General features: G+C 39.4%; 1 protein-coding gene and 1 long non-coding RNA gene across 8 annotated transcripts in view; one reads left to right on the top strand and one right to left on the bottom strand.

Moving 5' to 3' along the window:
• Positions 1-19,369, bottom strand: part of CDH13 (cadherin 13) — a 1,150,740-nt gene that overhangs the window by 831,167 nt on the left and 300,204 nt on the right. The window lies entirely within an intron of this gene.
• Positions 187-18,740, top strand: LOC143659830 (uncharacterized). 2 transcript variants are annotated; one of them, XR_013163780.1, is made up of 4 exons: positions 187-307; positions 10,246-10,559; positions 12,479-12,535; positions 18,641-18,740. It is a non-coding gene; the product is annotated as an uncharacterized LOC143659830 (long non-coding RNA). The 2 variants fall into 2 exon arrangements; XR_013163779.1 differs by lacking the exon at positions 12,479-12,535.

The raw sequence follows: 19,369 nt of genomic DNA, 5'->3' as shown, positions 1-19,369 counted from the left end.
CTTTATCACTCTGCTTGGCCACACTTAAAGAAAGCTGCTTCTTGAACATTAACTCTTATTACAACTTTCTGTCCAACTGCTCCGTTCTGTTAGGAGATAATCCAATGAAGTAGTGTGTCAAGGCTCACTGAGGACACAAAGTATTGGTGAACACATTAGGTTACAATCCTCTCTCCATCAGGTTAAGGCAGGCCTGCTAGTTATCCAGCAGAGGCCCAGATCTGCAGAAGCAATAAAACCAAATTTCATAACTGGTATTTCAAGTTAGGCCCCTTCCACAGCCGTTCATTGTGCTGGACAAAAAGAGGTGAGTTCTATCATGCATTTGCAACCTTGGTAAGACAATTCTTCTGTTCTCTAATGACAGTAATGAATTAAATAATGGCTAAATAATGAATTGGGTTATTTCTTAAGGCTGGAGATCAAGAGAAATTAAATACTTAATCTCGAGGGGTCTGAGTTGATAATGAGCTATTTAAGTGCTGTTTCAGAAGTAGAACCAAGACCTGAATAAGAGGCAGAGAAGGACCATATTGCACCTCCAGTCACGGAGGCCTGGCCCCTCTCTCAGTAGACTCTGGAATCAGCTGAAGCTGATAAATGCAGAGGCTGCAAGTAATTATGAAATCACCTCAATGATGTGGGAGGCCGAAAGGCTTGATAAAGAAAACTTGGCTCACCATTAGCATATTTTGTCCGTTTCCATCAAGCATCCAGATATGAATTTAGAGACATCTGTGAAATTGATTGCAGTCTAAATTTTATCTCAATTAATATGCCCTTATGGGCAAGGGAAGACTTATATTCCTTTGTTCCCCAAAGTGTCTTGGACAGAAGATGTGCTCAATAAATATGTGATCAAAGTGATAGAGGCTGATGGCTTTACCCAGAGATGCAAACATTGCCTGATAATTCCCTGGCCATCAGTCAGAGTCTCAGATAGAAGGAAGGGGCTGCTCATTTCACTTAGAAAGGTCTTTTGGGTTCTTAGCATTAATAATTACACATTTATTATGAATTATTTTACCATTTACTTTACATGAAAATTCACTATCAGATACTTTAGTTTTTGCATCAAAAAAAAAAAAAAAAAAACCTTTCATGGGCATTTCAATTACTTCCCCAAAACAATACTTTAGGACGTCTGTCATTCAAAGGATACATTATGAGAACTGATCGCGTCTATACCAGGTATATGACTCATGCCACTAAACCAATAGATATGACATAAATAGGGCAACAAAAAATCGTAACTATATTTCTTTCTATGCATAAGAAAGGAGTCTGCAACAAAGACAATTAGAATGCAAGAACAGAAGATCATTAGCAGGAAATGACAATAATTCTAAACGCTAAACTATCAAATCAAATATGTAATTAAATGTATATAATTCAAAAGCGCAATTAGTCATGCACCATAAGATTTTTTTGGACACATATTGATAGTGTTAAAATAGAGTTATTATATTAAAATGAGAATCAATTAGCTCTTTCTAATTTAGCCACACGAATGCTTCAGCTTTTCAATGGAGGAAATGCAGACTACTGGAAACAGCATGGGATTTTGGAGTTAAACAGAACTGAGTGCAAATCCAGGTGTCACCAGATTCCAACTCAGTAACCACAGACAAATTCATTTTCTGCAACCTCAATTTTTCAATTTGTAAAATTAGGCTTCATAAAACCACTTCAAATAATTGAATGAGACTTTGGAAGATGCTCAACAAATGCTGTTTTCCTTTACCTTCCTTTTTCTACCTCTCTGTGTTTATCCAGAAAATGACTTGGCCATGAAACATTAACAACCCATCCAGAAGCAACAACTTCCAGGGTAGCCATAGCCATCTTGTGGTCTTGTAAAACCTAGAGGTTAATACTCTGTGCTTGAATTTCCAGCTACTCTCTCAGGAGAGCTAGGTCACATTCTTGCAAATATCCTGATATGAGCATTCCTCCTTCCATTGTTTGAGCCCTTCCACCCCAAGGTCACATTTGTCAACAGAATTTCTTTCATGAGTATCTCCTTAGCCTCTGAATACATCCTCTCCCAGATGTGGAATAATTACTGGTTGAGGTTATATCATTTAATTCTCAGAACAACCCAGTGATATGGGAGTATTCTTATTCCCAGCACAGAAAGTGGGTTCCCAAAATGTTGCATATCTTGTCCACCAGGGATATCAGGTCATGGCTAATATGGGGCTATAGCATATGGCAGAGAAGAAAATGAGCATTTGGTCTCTTGATTCCTGATCCTAGGCCATTTTTGGAACCATGCTGTACTTGCCTAGTAGTTAGTCATGGAATTTCCAACCAGAGGCAATGCAGATTGATTGGGAAAAAGATAGATTAAAGTATTAGGAAACCAGAGCCCCAGTCTGTGCACTATAACTCAACAGCCTAGTGACCTTGGGCAAATCATAGCTTATCTTTGAACTTCAATTTCCACATTTTTACAGTGAAGCTATTTTACCTTTACTTAGGTATCATCCCTTGTCTTAGTGGCATCACCTGTGCCAGGCCAATGCACACACAACATGCTTTACATCAAAGAAGTGGGACCATCACAAGGTGAGAAGACTGCTGAGTAGTCCATCCCCACAAACCTACATAGTACCTCAGATTTCTATCAACTAAAATGGCACATCCATTGGACAAGTCATCTTGACCCTTCCTCCTTTGGATTAGGGCCTCTGGGTTTATATTATAACCTTATCAGAGCACTTATCATAGGGCATTTCAAGCTGCCTATATAAAATGAAAATGATTTAATTGCCCTTCTTATCCTGGCACAAGAATAAATGCAAAGATCAAAGAATAGAGTCCAGTAACAGTCCAGGGTAGAGTCTATACATTTGTGGTGATTGAATTTACACCAAAGAGGTCACTGATATTCAGTAGGGGAGGGGGAAAGGATGGTATTCTCAATAAATGGTGCTGAATCAATTTGAAAAAAAAAAAAAAGGATCTTGACCCCCTACCTCACACCATACACACAAATTTATTTGAGGAGGTGTGCTGGCTCGAAAGGATGTATGTACTCTAGAAAAGCCATGTTCTAATCTTAATCCTGTTTTATAAAGGCAGCCATTTCTTCTAATCCCTGTTCAGTATTGTATGTTTGAAACTAATTAGATCACCTCCTTGGAGATGTGATTTAATCAAGAGTGGTTGTTAAACTGGATTAAATAGAGGCATGTCTCCAACCATTTGGGTGGGTCTTGATTAGTTTCTGAAGTCATATAAAAGAGGAAACATTTTGGAGAATGAAGGAGATTCAGACAGAGCAGAGAATGCTGCAGTATCTCAAAGCAAAGAGTCTATTAGCCAGGCTTTGGAGATGAAGAAGGGAAATGCCTCTGGGGCACTTCATGAAACAGGAAGCCAGGAGAGAAAGCTAGCAGATGATTCTGTGTTCACCATGTGCCCTTCCAGCAAAAAGAGAAACCGTGACTGTGTTTGCCATGTGCCTTCTCACTTGAGAGAGAAACCCTGAACTTCATTGGCATTCCAGGAACCAAGATATCTTTCCCTGGATGCCTTTGACAGGACATTTCTATAGACTTGTTTTTATTGGGACATTTTCTTGGCCTTAGAACTGTAAACTAGCAATTTATTAAATTCCCCTTTTTTAAAAGCCATTCCGTTTCTGGTATATTGCATTCTGGCAGCTAGCAAACTAGAACAGGTGGATTGTAGAAGTTAATGAAAAGACTGAAGAAATTAGGCTTTTAGAAGAAATAGTAGGTAAAGTTATGACCTTGGAGAATGCAAACATTTCTTAAGCAGGGTATAAAAAGCAATAACCATAAAAGAAAATAAAAGATAAATTGGACTTCATTAAAATTAAGAATATCTGTTTATCAAAATACACTGACAAAATGTTTTAATGCAATATTCTGCATACTGTAAAAACCACTATCTTAGTTTATGGTTTGTAGTTTATAATGTTCTTGAATTCGAATTTGAAACATAGTGAAGGCAATGTTTCACATAGCAAGCTTTGAGATGTCAAATGGGAGCAAATAAAATGTGAAGTAACTAAGTAAAATGTTATCTTTCCAATCAAAATAAAGATGATTTCAAAGGAAAAGAAATGCACGGATAAGAGAGTAAAAGACAAACTATAGACTCTGAAAAAATGAGACTTCCATACATACATGTGACAAAGACTCAGAATCAGAATATACAAAGACCTCCTTAAATTATCATTACATGCTAAAGAAGTTTCTTTTAAATGGAGGAAAAAAGCTGTTTAATTCTGGGGAACAACTTGTTCGATCTAGATAGCTGTGCTTGCTCAGGCCCAATGAAAGAGCAGGAACAGGGGAGAATAGAATCACACCATGTATTGGAGCCAACTTAATGAGTAGAAAATTCAGAGAAGAAGAGAGCATGGGAAAAGAAAATTGTGAGATGGTGAGACAGAGGCAGCCCACGAAAAGGTGCTTGATACCTGAAGGACATTTAAGAAAAACAGGTCTCATATTCCACTGGGAATTGATACACTCTCTGAAATACAGCCTTCAAGAATGTTCATATTCTACACACACAATGCTTCAGGTAGATTTTTTGAGGAGGTGAAGAAAGGGGCTATTTTCTTCAAGTAGACTGTGAAATAAAGTGAGGAAAATGATAAAGCAAAGCAATTAAGTATCCAGAAGCAAGATTTTGGAACTAGAAGTAATTATTGGTGTGTGAGAACCCCAACCCATGAAATTCCAGGAATTTCATATTTTGCTGAATGTTCACAGAGCATAGGAGGGAGGTTTGAAAAAATGGTATCTAGATTTTATAGAATGGAAGATGTCAGCTGATATCTGGTTATATCTGTTCATTGCTTTGCTCTCCATTAAAACGTTAAACTCTGAGAGCAAGGTATATAAAAGATGTTCAAAAATATGTGAGAGAAAACGAAATGAATGAATAAATAAATGAATAGAATTCGGGCATTTCAATCACCCCGATCAGCTTTCAGAGCTTCCTGATACCTTTTCTTCTCCCCCCCACCTCTTACTCATCACTATCTTTTTCATTTGTCCATTTTTCTATCATTTGCCAGAAACTCTCAGTCACACGCTTGTTGTATTGTCCATCTACAAAGCAACACTCCAACCCAAATGTGCACCTTTTCTGTTTGAGTTGCACTATAGCTTACAATGATTAAAGTACATTTGCAAAATAATTACCCCACTTTCATACTGAGGCTTGTTATCTGAATAAATGTTTCCCTAATAAAGCTTGCAGCTGGGTTGAGTTTGAGAAATATAACAATTAGGAGTCACGGGACAAGAGCTCAAAAAAAGGGTTCCCTTTAAACGCCCTCAAATGGTTCCTACATCCCTGATTAGCAGGAATGGGGGCCTGCTTGTGACTGCTAACACAGTGCTGATTGCTAATCAAGTGGCCATGTTAGGTGCGAGCAAAATAAAATTAGGAAATAAACGTAGATCCTGATTAGTTTCCTAGAAACACCTTGGGAGATGTTTGAAGCAGGAGCAGCTAAGGTAGGGCAAGCAAGAAGAATCCAGCTCTCTCTGCTTTGCCAACCATACCTGAATTGAGATCTGGAATTACAAAAGAAACTATGGAACAGAATACTGAACTGATTGCGAAGCCCAAAGGAATCTACAGAGTAGATAATATAACAATAATATCAACTAGAATCATAATGATTAAGTTTTGTACCCAGCTTCACTATAGAGCAATTGCTCTAATGTTCATTGGTTCATTCTAGTCTCATAATTACTGCATGTGGTTATTGATTTTACCATTTCCATTTTACAGATGCAAAAACTGAGACTCAGCAAGGGAGTAATTTGCTCAAGGCAACATATTTAAGTGCCTGAGCCAGGATTTATACTATAGTACTTATGTTAGTTTGCTAGCTGCTGGAATGTGATATAACATATATATATATTTATTTATATTTATATTTTTTATATATTTATATACATAAATATATAAACACTTTTAAAGGGAAATTTGGCAAGTTATAAGTTTACAGTTCTAAGGAAGTGAAAGTGTCCAAATTAAGGCACCAACAGGAGGTTACCTTCACTCAAGAAAGGCCATTGGGTCAGGAACCCTCTGTCAGTTGGGAAGTCACCTGGCTGGCCTCTGCTGATCCCTTGTTCCTGTGAGAGTTCCTCACTTCTCCGGGGCTGGCTGTCATCTCTAGGCTTCCCTTGGCTCTCTCCAGGTTCTGGCTTTCTTAACATCACATGGTGACGTGTGCTGGGCTCCAAGCATCTCCAAACATCCATATCTCTGTTCTCCATGTGTCCACATCTGTGCCAGCTCTGCTCTGAAGCTTCTGTGGGCTCTGAGGCTTCTGTCACTTCTGACTCTCTCCAAAATCCTCCCCCTTTTAAAGGACTCCAGTAAACTAATTAAGACCCACCTGAAATGGATGGAGTCACATCTCCATGCCGTCAAACGGTCAGACTCACAATTGGGTGTGTCACATCTCTGTGGAGATAATCTAATGAAAACTTTGCAGCCTACAGTATTGAATTAGGATTAAAAGAAACAGCCACCTTCACAGATTGGATCAGGATTAAAATCTGGCTTTTCTGGGGTACATAATACTTTCAAAGCAGCACAGTCCTCTTCTCCCAATTTTAGGCTTGGCATCTGACTAAATGTGTGTGTGTATGTGGTGTGTATGTGCAAATGTATGTATGTGTACATATGTATGTATATAAATGTATGTATGTGTATATCTGTATGTACATACCTACATACATATTGGAATGAAATATATGCACACAAGCCATAAATATCAGCAATACCCATAACAAATAGCATTTGAGACATGGGTTAAAGCCATCAGATCTGATGAGATTTGAGGACCAGGGGCAAACCACTGCAGCTACTGGGAACCAGTGGGAAGGAAGTTTCTTAAAAACAATCTATCTGGAGTTGGACAGAAATCCCTCATCAATGGAGGAGACCCATTGGTCACATTCAATTTCCACATCTATTTAGGTGGGGACAGTCAATCTCAGGCTTGCAAGTATGTCCTTGGGGATCTCACCTGATGCCACTTCAGCTCTGTGTAAGGGCTGCTGTTCTGTCAGCCAGCAGCCCTGTGGCTCACCTCACTGTCACACCGTTGGAATAGTTGGAAGGGAACACAAGGTCAGCTCCCTCAGTTTCCCCGCAGAAGTGTTCTGTGAATGGCATGCCACCTTTGTGGAGCTGGCTAGCATTGGGTGGTGCCCAGAGGTGTGCTGAAGCCAGCTCATCCTGGCACGTGAAAGACAATCATACCCAACTTTCCCCAAACCCAAACCCAGTGATGCTGGCTGGGGACCTTGATGTTAGCCCCTGGTGGGAGGATTTACCCAACAGAAATGGTCAAATCCTACAAATCAGGGCTTTTTTTCTCTTTTCCTTCTCTTCCCCAGGGAGCAGGTTGCTAAACTTACACCAGCTCAACATTACATGTTTCTGTAATGTCATTAATTTTGTTTCCTACACCTTGAATTTTCTTTTATTTTAATACACTTATTTTAAAAGGAAATGATACCTAATGCAAACTGAGGACTATAATTAACAGTAATATCTTACTATTCTTTCATAGACAGTAATGAATGCACCATACCAATGTTAGGGATCAATGATGGGTGCTTTGGATTTTCTCATTTTTTTTTTCTTCCTGGAGTAATGAAAATGTTAGAAAAGTGATTGTGGTGATGAACATACCACTATGTGATGATACTGTGAGCTGCTGATTGTATATTTTGGATGCCTTGCTTGGTGCATGAATATATCTCAATAAAATTGCATTAAAAAAAGGAAACCATATCCCTACTGCAGATGGAAAAACAATATTGCTTTACAAAAATAGAAGGAAGCCTTAACAATAAATCCCGGTGGAAACAAAACAATCTTAGCAAATCCTTAACCAGAAAATAGTGCTTCCAAAAGGTAATAGCCTTGAGGCTTCTTTCTTCTCTGTAAGGAGGGCGATTAGCAAGTGCAAGTGCGGAGAAGTGTAAAAAATACAGGAAAACTCCCCAGGGACTCTATTTGAGGTGAAGAGAGTTGATGGAGCTTAGTTACTGCAATCCTGCCTGTAGGGAAGGGAAGCATTCCCACCTGTGAAGTTACTTAATCCTGGGGCCACCTGCCCCATTTTAGGCACCAGAGGTGAAGCTATCAATGTCCCTCCAAATCCCTGAACCCCATCCTACTTTACCGAGTTCCATGCCACTTCTGATTTCCCATGTCTGCAGCTCTGCTCTGTGCCTGAGGTCTCTTCTCAGAACCAGGGAAGATTGCTCTGCCCTGAATAGGGCATCTGCAAGTGCCCTAGAACTAACTCTCCTTTCCTAAGAAAACCGTCAACCAAGGGACGTGATGTAAATACCCCAGCTGGGAAGAATTAGCCTATCAATCCCCCAACTCCCTGGTCCCTAAGGTGAGATCGTTCCGAGGCATACCTGTACTATTCCCACAGTTCCCTCATGGGGTTAAACATTAGTTACTCCCTGTAGTTTAACATCACACCTCCTCCTCACTTCCCTTTCTAGCATTCCCTGGGCACTCACATCCTTGCCTCTTCTTGAGGACCCCAATTAACACACACACAGACTCATGTCATCCCATGTGTCTCCCCTGGGTCAGGGTCTCAGACTTTGGGCAGTGGTGTCCTCACAGAAGGACACTGCTGGTGTCAGGTCAGGTAATGTTGAAGCCGAGTTGTCTTTCTAACACCACCGACTGCCTCAACTTCAGACACTCTGGAGAAAGAGCAATATTGAAATTACCTCATTATCTCCACTAAGGCTGGTGGAGACCATTGATATTTGAGAAGGCTAATCTAAAGGAAACATTGATCATTTAATCCTCTCAGTTCACTGAGTTCTATTGCTGAATCAAGTCATATCATCAGGAAGCTAAGCTCTCTGTACGAATGCATTCACCTTATCACGATTCCTTTTCATGTCTTTACTGAGGTAAGATATACAAAGTAACCAGGCAGGGAATGTTTTTACACCTCTGGCAAAATAGCTGTTGAGAAAGATATTCCCTGTATAACTCAATGCCCTTTTCAGTAAAGGCTCTTCAGATTCATTCCTACCAGTAATAAATGCCAAGAGGGAAAACGTTTTCTCACAAATTGGCATGCTTCTTTCTTTTATCAAACGGGAATTATTTAACCCAACACATTTCCATCTTTTTTTCATGACTACCTGGAAAGTCAAAGCAAATTTGCTGCTGCATTTTAATAACTAATTTCATTATTATTCTTCTGTATTATATTTGTTGCATTTTTTAATCTTTCATTTTGTGCAATTGTACTTTAATAAGCTAATTTTTAACTTTTAAAAAGAACCTGGTAGACTTCATCAATGAATAAATAACATAAACGCCCCAAACAAAATCTAAATATTGCCTTTGCTACAAAATAGCTTTAGAAGGGGATGGACAGATTTTACTAAGACTTGATCCAAGATTCTCTGCATATGGTTTACAGCAAAAGCCAAGACCCTATGTGTTCAGCAATAACACATAAGGAATCCACAGATAACCTACCAGATCACTGGCTTCCAAAGACAAAACAGGTATTCATCCATTCATTCACAAATTTTTTGTACTTCCTCTGTGTTAGGCACCCTTTTAGGGCTGTGAATAGTCAGAAGAAATAGATGCTGACCCTGATCTTAAAGAATTGACAATCCAGCTATTTTATGAGTGAATAAATAGCCCAATTATAAACTTCTCATTCTACCTCCAATGAAAATAAAACCTTAAGAACTTGAAATAAGGAAACAGCTTTGGAAATAGGATTGTGAATGCTTAAGAAAATAGATGTCCACATTCAAGGCTAGCATAGAGTGTAAGTCATGGTTTGACCTATACCTGCTCCAGGAAAAAAACAGTATAGAAAACAATGCAACAATAAGGGTGCCCACTCTGTCAGTAGGGAGAAAGCATTTATGGGTTTAGTTTTTTTTTTTTTTTTTTTTTTTTTTTTTTTTTATGAGGGAGGAAGGGAAGGAAAGACAGAGAAGGAAGGAAGGATGGAAGGAAGGAAGGGAAACATTTTTAAACATTTTCTTGTTTTATTATATTTTGTTTGTTTGTTTGTTTTTTACATGGGCTGGGGCCGGGAATCGAACCGGGGTCCTCCGGCACGGCAGGCAAGCACTCCTGCCCGCTGAGCCACCGCGGCCCGCCTATGGGTTTAGTTTTAATGCTAAATTGTTGTTTTTATTTTTCTTAACACAACAGAGTGAAGAGCTCTACAGTTGCCATCTGTTTAGTGGCTCCTAGGGTCTGAACACCATCTGGTGGCACCATTTTGGTAGCCCTGCTGCTGTGCTGAGGTTGTGACCCAAGACCAGGATCCCAGAGGCCCTGATAAAGGAGGGCCTTCTGTGGTCTGGGCACGCTGTCATCCTGGATTTCAGAGGTGGCCTTCAGAGGAATCAACGAGGTCCACAGAACTTGACACCCGAAGGACAGGGAGCTGGACAAAGGCTGCCCTGCCTCAACCCTTGCACAAATGCACCTAAGCCTGACCTGCAGACTGAGGAAACCAGAAGGTGTGTATAAAGCAAGGTTTACACAATATCTGAAGGCCCCAACCATGGAAATTGAGTTTACTAGCAGGTTCCAAGAGGTTGAAACTATGGTTGGGCCTAGAGCTTTAATGAACCTACAGGTGATTCTGATACACACTCTGATATATACAGGTGATTCTGATACACTCTGATATATACAGGTGATTCTGATACACTCTGATATATACAGGTGATTCTGATACACACTCTGATATATACATGTGATTCTGATACACCCTGATATTCAGGTGATTCTGATACACACTCTGATATATACAGGTGATTCTGATAAACACTTAAACCCAAGAACCACTGGCCCTAGAACCAGTTTCCTGAATAGTTTTCCATGTGGGACCTTCGTAATTTCATCTTTACCCAGCCAGTGTTGGGAAAACTTCTAATTTATCCAAACACAGCATAGGTCTTGAATCCAAAGCGGGTTTATATGAATAGCTGTGAACTAATTGATTGAATTAGTATATCCAGATACCTGTCCTTCTGCAAAGCAGTGTATTCTTCTCAGTAAAGTGATTTTTTTCTTCTCTCTTTCCCTCTTAGCACAGATTTATGAGGTGGTGGACTGTGATCCACTTCTTAACAAACAAATGTCTTCCGTTGCCAGGCTCCATGTCAGATGGCTGGTGGACAAGTCTACCATGCTCTCTGCCCCATGGAGTTTACAAGGTCCTGTTATTCTCAACACCAGAGAAAGAGCTGAGGTCTCCTTCTTTGTTCTCCATTGCTTATAGAACTTCCAAACTTCCATTTATCTCCAAAGCATCAGATTTTGAATGACAGAGGCATATTGCAAAGTTTTTTGTGAATTCTCATTTAACCAGAACATGAAAAAATATATATAATTTATTTGGAAAAGTAGATTCCTCCATATTTGCTAGCATCTATAATCACTTTTTACTTTGTTTAAAAGTAAGGTGTGGTTTGAAAGACAAATTAAAATTATTTTCCAGTTGCCTTCAATTACATGATGAGAAAATTCTGTGCAATGCAGGAAGCTAAATGAGGTGAGATTTAGCATCATTTAGCAAAGGTGAGAAGGCAACCTAAGCACAAGTTAGGCTGAAAGCAGATCTCTTAAGCAAAGTCACATGTGCAATTACCTATCACGGGCCTGTCTTTGAGATTATTTCCCTTTCCCTGCGGATTTTGCATCACATTGGATGGTCCCTAGGAACAACTTCAGGAGAGCATTCAGCCTCCACAGTAAGGGAAACAGAAAATTTCTGTTCGGTCTGTACCAGCAAAAGCCACCCCTGTGGGGAAATGATAAAGCCACAAGTCTAATATTACAGCTTGAAGGCAAAGGCAAGTTGTAAACTTCAGAATGTTTAATCTAATTTGGAAAGGGAGAGATTTATATCCTCTCCAACAGGTCATCATTTCCTGAAAGGGAAATGGACAGAGGCGGGTGTTTAAATCTCCGTGGCCCCTCTCACCTAGGGTGAATGTGGACATTGATTTACTTAGGCATCTGCAAAGCTTCACAGCATTAATTTTAAACACTCAATTTAAAATGATATATTTTGAGGCATAACTACTCCGCATTCTAAGAACATTTTAATGTCTTTATTAAAGGATCATTACAAACCTCTGCTTTTGCTTTGCAATTACGGCTCTGAAAAGGTTCTTAATTTAATATATTATTTATTTTTTTAAAAAGGAAATATATAAATTGGACATATGAAAAGGAAATATACAGCTCTGACAAACTGCATTAGCTTCCAAGGACTGCCATAACAAATTACCACAAACTTGGTAGCTTAAAACTACAGAAATTTATTCCCTCACAAATTCTGGAAGGCAAAAGTCCAAAACCAAGGTGTTGATGGGTCTGGTCCCTTTTGGAGTCTCTGAGGAAGGATCCTTTGTTGCTTCCTTTCCAGCTGTTCCTTGGATGCATCACTCCAATCTCAGCCTTGTCATCACATGACCTTCTCCAGGTGTGTTTCTGCGTTCACTCCTTTTCTTGAAAGGACACCACTCATCCTGCATCTTTAATAAGTTAGAGAACTTATTTATATCAGCAAAGGCCCTATTTACAAATAAGCTCACATTTACAGGTGCAAGGGTTTAGAACTTGGACATATTTTTTTTTGGGGGGGGGGAGGGTATACTCTTCCCATCCCTATGCAAGTTATGGTGTTACTTCAAAGTGAAATTTAAAATAAATCCCTATTGAGCATACCTGCATTTAATAAACTTCAAATAAAATGCTTCGCCAAGTACTTGACACATAGTGGGTGCTTGTTGAATGTTAGCTATCAATCCATTATAGTATTTCAGGAAATGGGGTGTCAGAGTCTATGCTGTACGATGCCATTGACATAAAGTACAAAAGCAGCAAACAAATTCATGCTACTAGCAGCCGGGGCTGTGGTTGTTGTCTTGGAGCAGCGACCTGGAAGGGTGCTGGGGCCTCCAGGGGCCCGTCATGCTCTGCCTCTCAATCTGGGTGCTGTTACATGCTTGGGTTCTGCTTGTGAAAATTCCCCAAGCTGAAGATGTGCGACCTCTGCACTTTTCTATCTGTATCTTATATTTAGGAACCAGCTATAGCATAAACATACCTTGAAAGTGATCCAACAATTTAGAGAAATACAATTAACGGTTCCAAAAATGGATAATGGAAGTCATTATAAAATGATAACTCCAAAATGTCTTAGAGAAAGTAGACTGTAAACACTGAACACTCTGCTATGCATAGTGGTAACAGTCAACCCAGACAGATACAGCGAAACTCTCTTCCCATTGCAGTGTCAGAGAAATGGAGGCTTGCTCAGCCTGGAAGAGCAGAAATGCAGGGAGAAGAGGAGAAGGGATTTCCATTAATCTCAGAAGCACAGGGTCCATCTCCATCGCCAATATTTCCCATTAAATAACAGATATGATAAAAAGTGTAAGCACTTTATCAATCTTCCATTATTTTAAGATTTAAAATGACATAGAAACTCACTTAAATCTATGAACTCCTGATGTGTAAGGAGTTTTTAGAGAGCCTAAAAAAATCTTATCATGGGCAACCCTGTTTATACAGGAAGAACCTAATTCTCTAGATAAAGTCTTAAGAGAGATGAAAATAGAAACAACAGTTAAATAGTCCACATTGTGCAAAAAATTGGCCAATATTGAATGAAGTTGATATTATCCAGAGCTGGTGAGAGCATGAAGGCAAAGGATACTCTCTGATGCTCTCGGGGGTAATAGGAATTAGCATGACATTTGGAAAGGCAGTTTGGTGGTATCTGTTCACATTTCAGACCTGTGAAGATCTTCAATCCAGCAATACATTTCTAGGATCCAGTCTTTATTCAAGGAGGAGAATCTCTGTGAGGAGATGCCACTGCAGCACTATTCGTAAAAGTGAAAAACAAGAGGCAAATTGGGGTGTCTATCAGTTCAGGATAGAAAATAATTAGAGAGAAAGCATGTTAAGGAACAATACACAATCATCAAAAAGCCATAGGGAGCGGGGATGAGTGTTTAAGCATTATAGAGTTTCTGATCTGGAAGATGAAAAAATGTTTTAGTGATGGAAGGTGACAATGGTAGCACAACACTGTAAATTGATTTAGTGCCACTGAATTGTACACTTCCATATGGTTAAAATGGCAAACTTTATATAATACACACACATATATATACACAATGGAAGTATTAAATCAATATGTTTTTAAAAGCCTTAGTAAGATTATAAACACACACACCTACTCACATTTACGAGGAAATTGTGCTATATATTACTGAATGGAAAAACTGGCAGAAAAGTACTTATGATTAGTTTTGAACAAAAAAAACTCTATTTCTTTATTCCTGTATCTCTTCATATTATAGCCAGACAAACATCTAGAAGGACACACACCCAATCATTGCTAGGTTCTACCAGTTTAATGGTAGTTTGGGAGGACAAAGAGTGGAAATTTTATTTTTTATTTTTATACTTCTTTATTGTTATATGTTCAAAGACTATGTATAGTGTTTGTAATTACAAATATTGAAAACCTAAAAAGAAGGAAAACAAATGAATAATTGCTGATTCACAAAAGATGCAAAATTATGCAGAACAGGCATATAATTTTAGAACTGAGCAGAGGACTAAGAATTCTGATGTGCCCTGTCCCGAGGAGGGGATGAGCTCGATAGCAGCAACATTTTAAAACTGCCGCTGTGTTTTCACTTCTCACTCAGGAGGCAGCTGCCTCATTGCTGCAGGGGCTACTAACGGTCCTTTGTTCTCTGGAAAGATAAAAGGGTTAAAAACATCCTTCTTCATTTTCCTCTTTGGCTTTCTTCACAATCGACTTCCATACCTACAGCTGGGGTCTGAGCAAACCATGATCTCGGTGAGCCTGCGGAACTGACCCTCCTACCCAACCAACCTGAGTAGCACCCTGCCTTTCTCACTGGGATCGGCTTTCTTGGCTCTGGTCAGCTTCCCTGGTGCCACAGGCTCCTGATTTCCCTCTGACTTTGAGACAGAACTAAACAACCTGCCCAGGCTTCTCATTCTTCTCCATGAGGCTTCTTTGCTGCCATGACAAACTCCCTGGTGGTGTTCCCTTCTTTTCCAGAAAATTCCATGATAGCCATCTCAGCCCAGGTGGCCAGCCCCTAACTCTTCATCCACCTCTTCCAGTGAATTTCTCCTGACCCCATCCTTAGGTAGAACTACACATCACCTCTTTCATGCTCCCTCTGTTCTCTATACCATCTCTGCAATTTTTACCTAGAGCACTGTGTTTCACCGTTTATGCTGAAGAGAAATCCATTGACTATTCCTTGGTTGAATCTTAATTTCACCACTACTGCCTGACACTATTTCCTCATCTATAAAATGGGGACAATTTCAGGACTGACCTCAAAGGTTTGTTGTGAGGATAAATTAGCAATACAGTAAAAACACATAGAACAAAAAAAAAGGACTTAGAACAAATAGTACTTGATATGTGCTAAAAATTCAATAAATGTACATTTTTATGAGAACCACATGTGTACCCAACTGGAACATGAGCTTCTTAATGGCAATGTTATCATATATTCCTAGTACCTAATGCAATGATTGCTATTTTAAAAAGTTTTCAAAATTGTTTATGAAGAATCAGTCAATTACCTTGATGCACAATGGACCATTTTTGCATACACAAATGTATAGAAGCCTCATTAACACTGTTCACTCATTCATTCAATAAACACATTATTGAGCATCTGCTGTGTGCTAGGCAAATGTGACCAGGGAACCAGAAATGCAATCAGGTAGTTACAATAGTGTGATGAGGTATAAGGTAGGAGAATTAAGGGGTTCTATGGGAGAACCCCTTAGGAAAAAAGGAATAATTTCAAAGCTGAATCTAAAATATAAATAGGAATTTTCCAGTGAAGGGGGAAGGAAAAGGGTTATAGAAAGAGGGAACAGCACACATGAAGACTCTTCACTTTGTCTGGATCACCTGGGCACTAAAACCTTGACTTTTGGTCAGGCAGTCTCTAATCACATAAGGTATCCTTATACAACCTCACCTAAAGGGCCTTATGGAGATGGCTGAAAATGGCCCAAATTATACTCTCTATGGAAGATTTAATTTTCCCAACATAACTGTCACCATATATCACATCTCTCGTGATCATTTTACAAAACGATGACTACACACCTGTCATAAAATGGTAGAGTCTATGTTCCACCTCTTTAAATCTTAGTAGAATTTTGACTACCTCAGCCAATATAAAATATGGTAGAAGTGGGGTAGATTAGACTTCTAAGGCTGCATCATAAAAATATAATGCAGATGCTCACTCTTGGCACTAAGCCACCATGCTGTGAGGAAGCCCAAGTAGCCAACATAGAGATGTTACGTATGGGTATTATGGCCAAGAGCCAGCACCAACCACCAGAAATATAAGTGAACAAATCTTAAATGGTTCCTGATTCCAGCTGTTGACTTATCCTCAGCCTTTAAAATGTCCTAGCTGGACATTTTAACAAAACAAAACAGAGATGAGCTTTGCCAAAGTGCAGACTCCTGAACAAAATAAATGACTATTGTTGCTTTAAGCTGTTAAGTTTGTGATGCCTTGTTATACAGCAATAAATGACTAGAATAAGAGACACAGCAAAGTACAACATCTGATCTTAGTCCCTAGTGGATCTATCTGTGCTAACCCTTGACCATACCATTGAGATGATAACTTTGATTTGGGTAGAGTCCACCTGTGCATGCTTCAGATTTCTCAGAGAAGTCAAGTAAATCACCTATAGCTACACTAATGGAGAGCAGCACAGCTAGGCTTCCTACCTGTCTTATCTGTCTCCCAAACTTTGTGCCTAAAGAGCTAAGGGATTCAACGCCACCATCTAGTGATCTACTAAAGCCTTCCAGAGAAAGAGTCACACCCAAAGCCGTGGCTGAGCTTTATAGCAGATGTAGGATAAGTGGGGAATCAGTTCTAAGAAGGTTGTCGAGATCCAAGGTATAGGAGTTTAGAAAAGTGAGAGTGGTTCAGGTAGACAGGTAAGGTTTATTATTCAAATCAGTATTCCCAATCAGGAGTTCTAAAAGTTTCATGAAAGTATACATAAGGGTGTTTCAATACATTTAAAGGTCTCCTTCAGGAGTGAATAATTTATATATGGCCTGATGGACACATCCAGTCTACTGCCTGTTTTTGTAAATAAAGTTTTGTTGGAACACAGCCATGTCATTTGTTTATAAATTGTCTAAGGCTGTTCTTGCACTGCAATGGCAGAGTTGAACAGTAGTGACAGGGACCAGCTGCCCAACAAAGCCAAAATATTTACTATCTGGCCCTTTACAGAAAAAGTTTGCAAGCCCTAGCCTAGTGGAATGTGTCTATTTACACAAGATAAAGCTGTCCAGATTAATTAAAATGCCATTTAAAAAAATTGTCTAGAATTATACCAACTCTCCTGCTGGTTGTCCTGTGTTGATCAGAGGCTCTAGTTGGCAGTTCTGCAAGTCTTTGTTGAATTTTTAGAAATGAGAAAACTCATTATTAACTAATAAAGGAGTTTGTAGACAGACGGTTCAACAGATGGATTCCATGGGCAGGGGTGGGGAAGATGTCGCTTGTAGTGAAAGGCTTAGAACCACTGTATCAGGAGGCCTATAATATTATTGAAGTGACAGGAAGAGAGGGGTACCCAGGATGGGCATAGGTTTGTTTTCTGTGGATGTTATAAACTTGAGTTCTTGGAGCCATACCTGCTTTCTGATGTGTTTTGTTTTGTTCATGTTTTATTTTGTTTTTTTTAATATAGAGCTGATATTTAGGTATAATTCTATCTGATGGCCAGCAGTTTCTAGTCACTGGCCCAACAGCCACTCAGAACTCCATTCTGCCTGTCCTGCTTCTATAACAGAGATTTCAGTACCCAAGCAAGCACTCTCCCAGCCTCCTTTGCAGCTAGGTGATCATATGACCTATACTAGTTATTGAGCCATCAACAGTAGTCTGTTAGGGGCTTCCAGGGCATGTGTTTCCTTTCTTGGTAAGAGATTGGTACTGACCCTCTTGCTTCCTCCTTTTTTGAATACACATATGGGTATATGATTTCCAGCCTTTCCTGAGAAATGGGTGGTTATGGCATCACTGAGCCTACTTTATCACTTGGCAAGTCTTCACAGGAACAGAATGACTACTACTCACTTTTAAACACGAGCTGTGCATTCTCTGGCTGGCCGCAGTTGCTGTGGGACCCTTCTCTAATTTCATACTCCCTCCTCCCTCCTTGATGAGGAGGTCAGGAGATGATGGGTGCTACTGAGAGCTAATGGAGGAAGCCACCACGGAGCACTATTGCATTGCAGAGGGTACAAGGTCTTCCTCCCTCCCTCCTTATAAGGAGAATTGCCCAGCACTCACCCTGAACCTCATGATGAAAAAAGCTTAGATCTCTCAAGATGATTAAAGGATGAAATTAAAGACTGCAAAAATCTACCCACTTGAGTAATGGGTATTATTATTATTTAGATCTAAAGTTTCATTGGAACTTTTTAAGGTAAAAAGGAGTATCTCTCTCTCTTCTTTTCTAGGCATGTATCAATGAGTGTCTCCAAAGTGCTTTAAAGACAAGAATGGCCAGCTTTAATGAGAGGATAATAACTGTATGAAGAACACCTGAGACAGCTGTCCTAATAAAATTCTAAATGTTAGCTGGTTCCAGTATTCAAAGCTTTTGTTCCATGTACACCTTATTTATTACATCATTATGTATTCTGAGAAGTACCGGCGATGTGACTTGGAAGTGGTGGTGCCACTGCACAGGAAACCTCACATTCCATATTAATAACCGTAATTCACCCACTTTCTTAGCATTCACTGGGTTTATTTTAAAAGCTCTAAAAGTGGGTAGACAGTGGCTATTCTTAAGATGCTGGAATAACCTCAGGACCCCATTGACAATGTTGGATGGGAAGTAATGGCTCCAAGTAATAAAGTGGTATCACGGAAACGAGAATCACAAATGCACAGCTGCTGAGAAAAAGCCAAATACTTCAATGACAACCAGGGTAAATATTTTGTTCTGATTTTTTCCCCCTAGAATCATTAGATTATAGGATGGCTTTTGTCCTACTTCAAAACTTCTTATTTTGCTTTTTATTAATGATGACTTCTGTAAATACCTGGTGGGGGGGGTGGCTGGTAAGGAGTTTTGCGTTATCTGTGAATGAACAAGATGACATTTTGTTATAAAGGAATAGCATAGAAAGTGAGTCCTTAGATCATTATCTTCTGTTTTGGTAATTTTGAGCTTCTAGACT

The sequence above is a fragment of the Tamandua tetradactyla genome, chromosome 16, assembly GCF_023851605.1.
Source record: "Tamandua tetradactyla isolate mTamTet1 chromosome 16, mTamTet1.pri, whole genome shotgun sequence".
In the NCBI taxonomy this organism is placed as follows: Eukaryota; Metazoa; Chordata; class Mammalia; order Pilosa; family Myrmecophagidae; genus Tamandua; species Tamandua tetradactyla.
The sequence above is the reverse complement of the archived record's forward strand: the minus strand, read 5'-3'. Positions and strand labels throughout refer to the sequence as shown.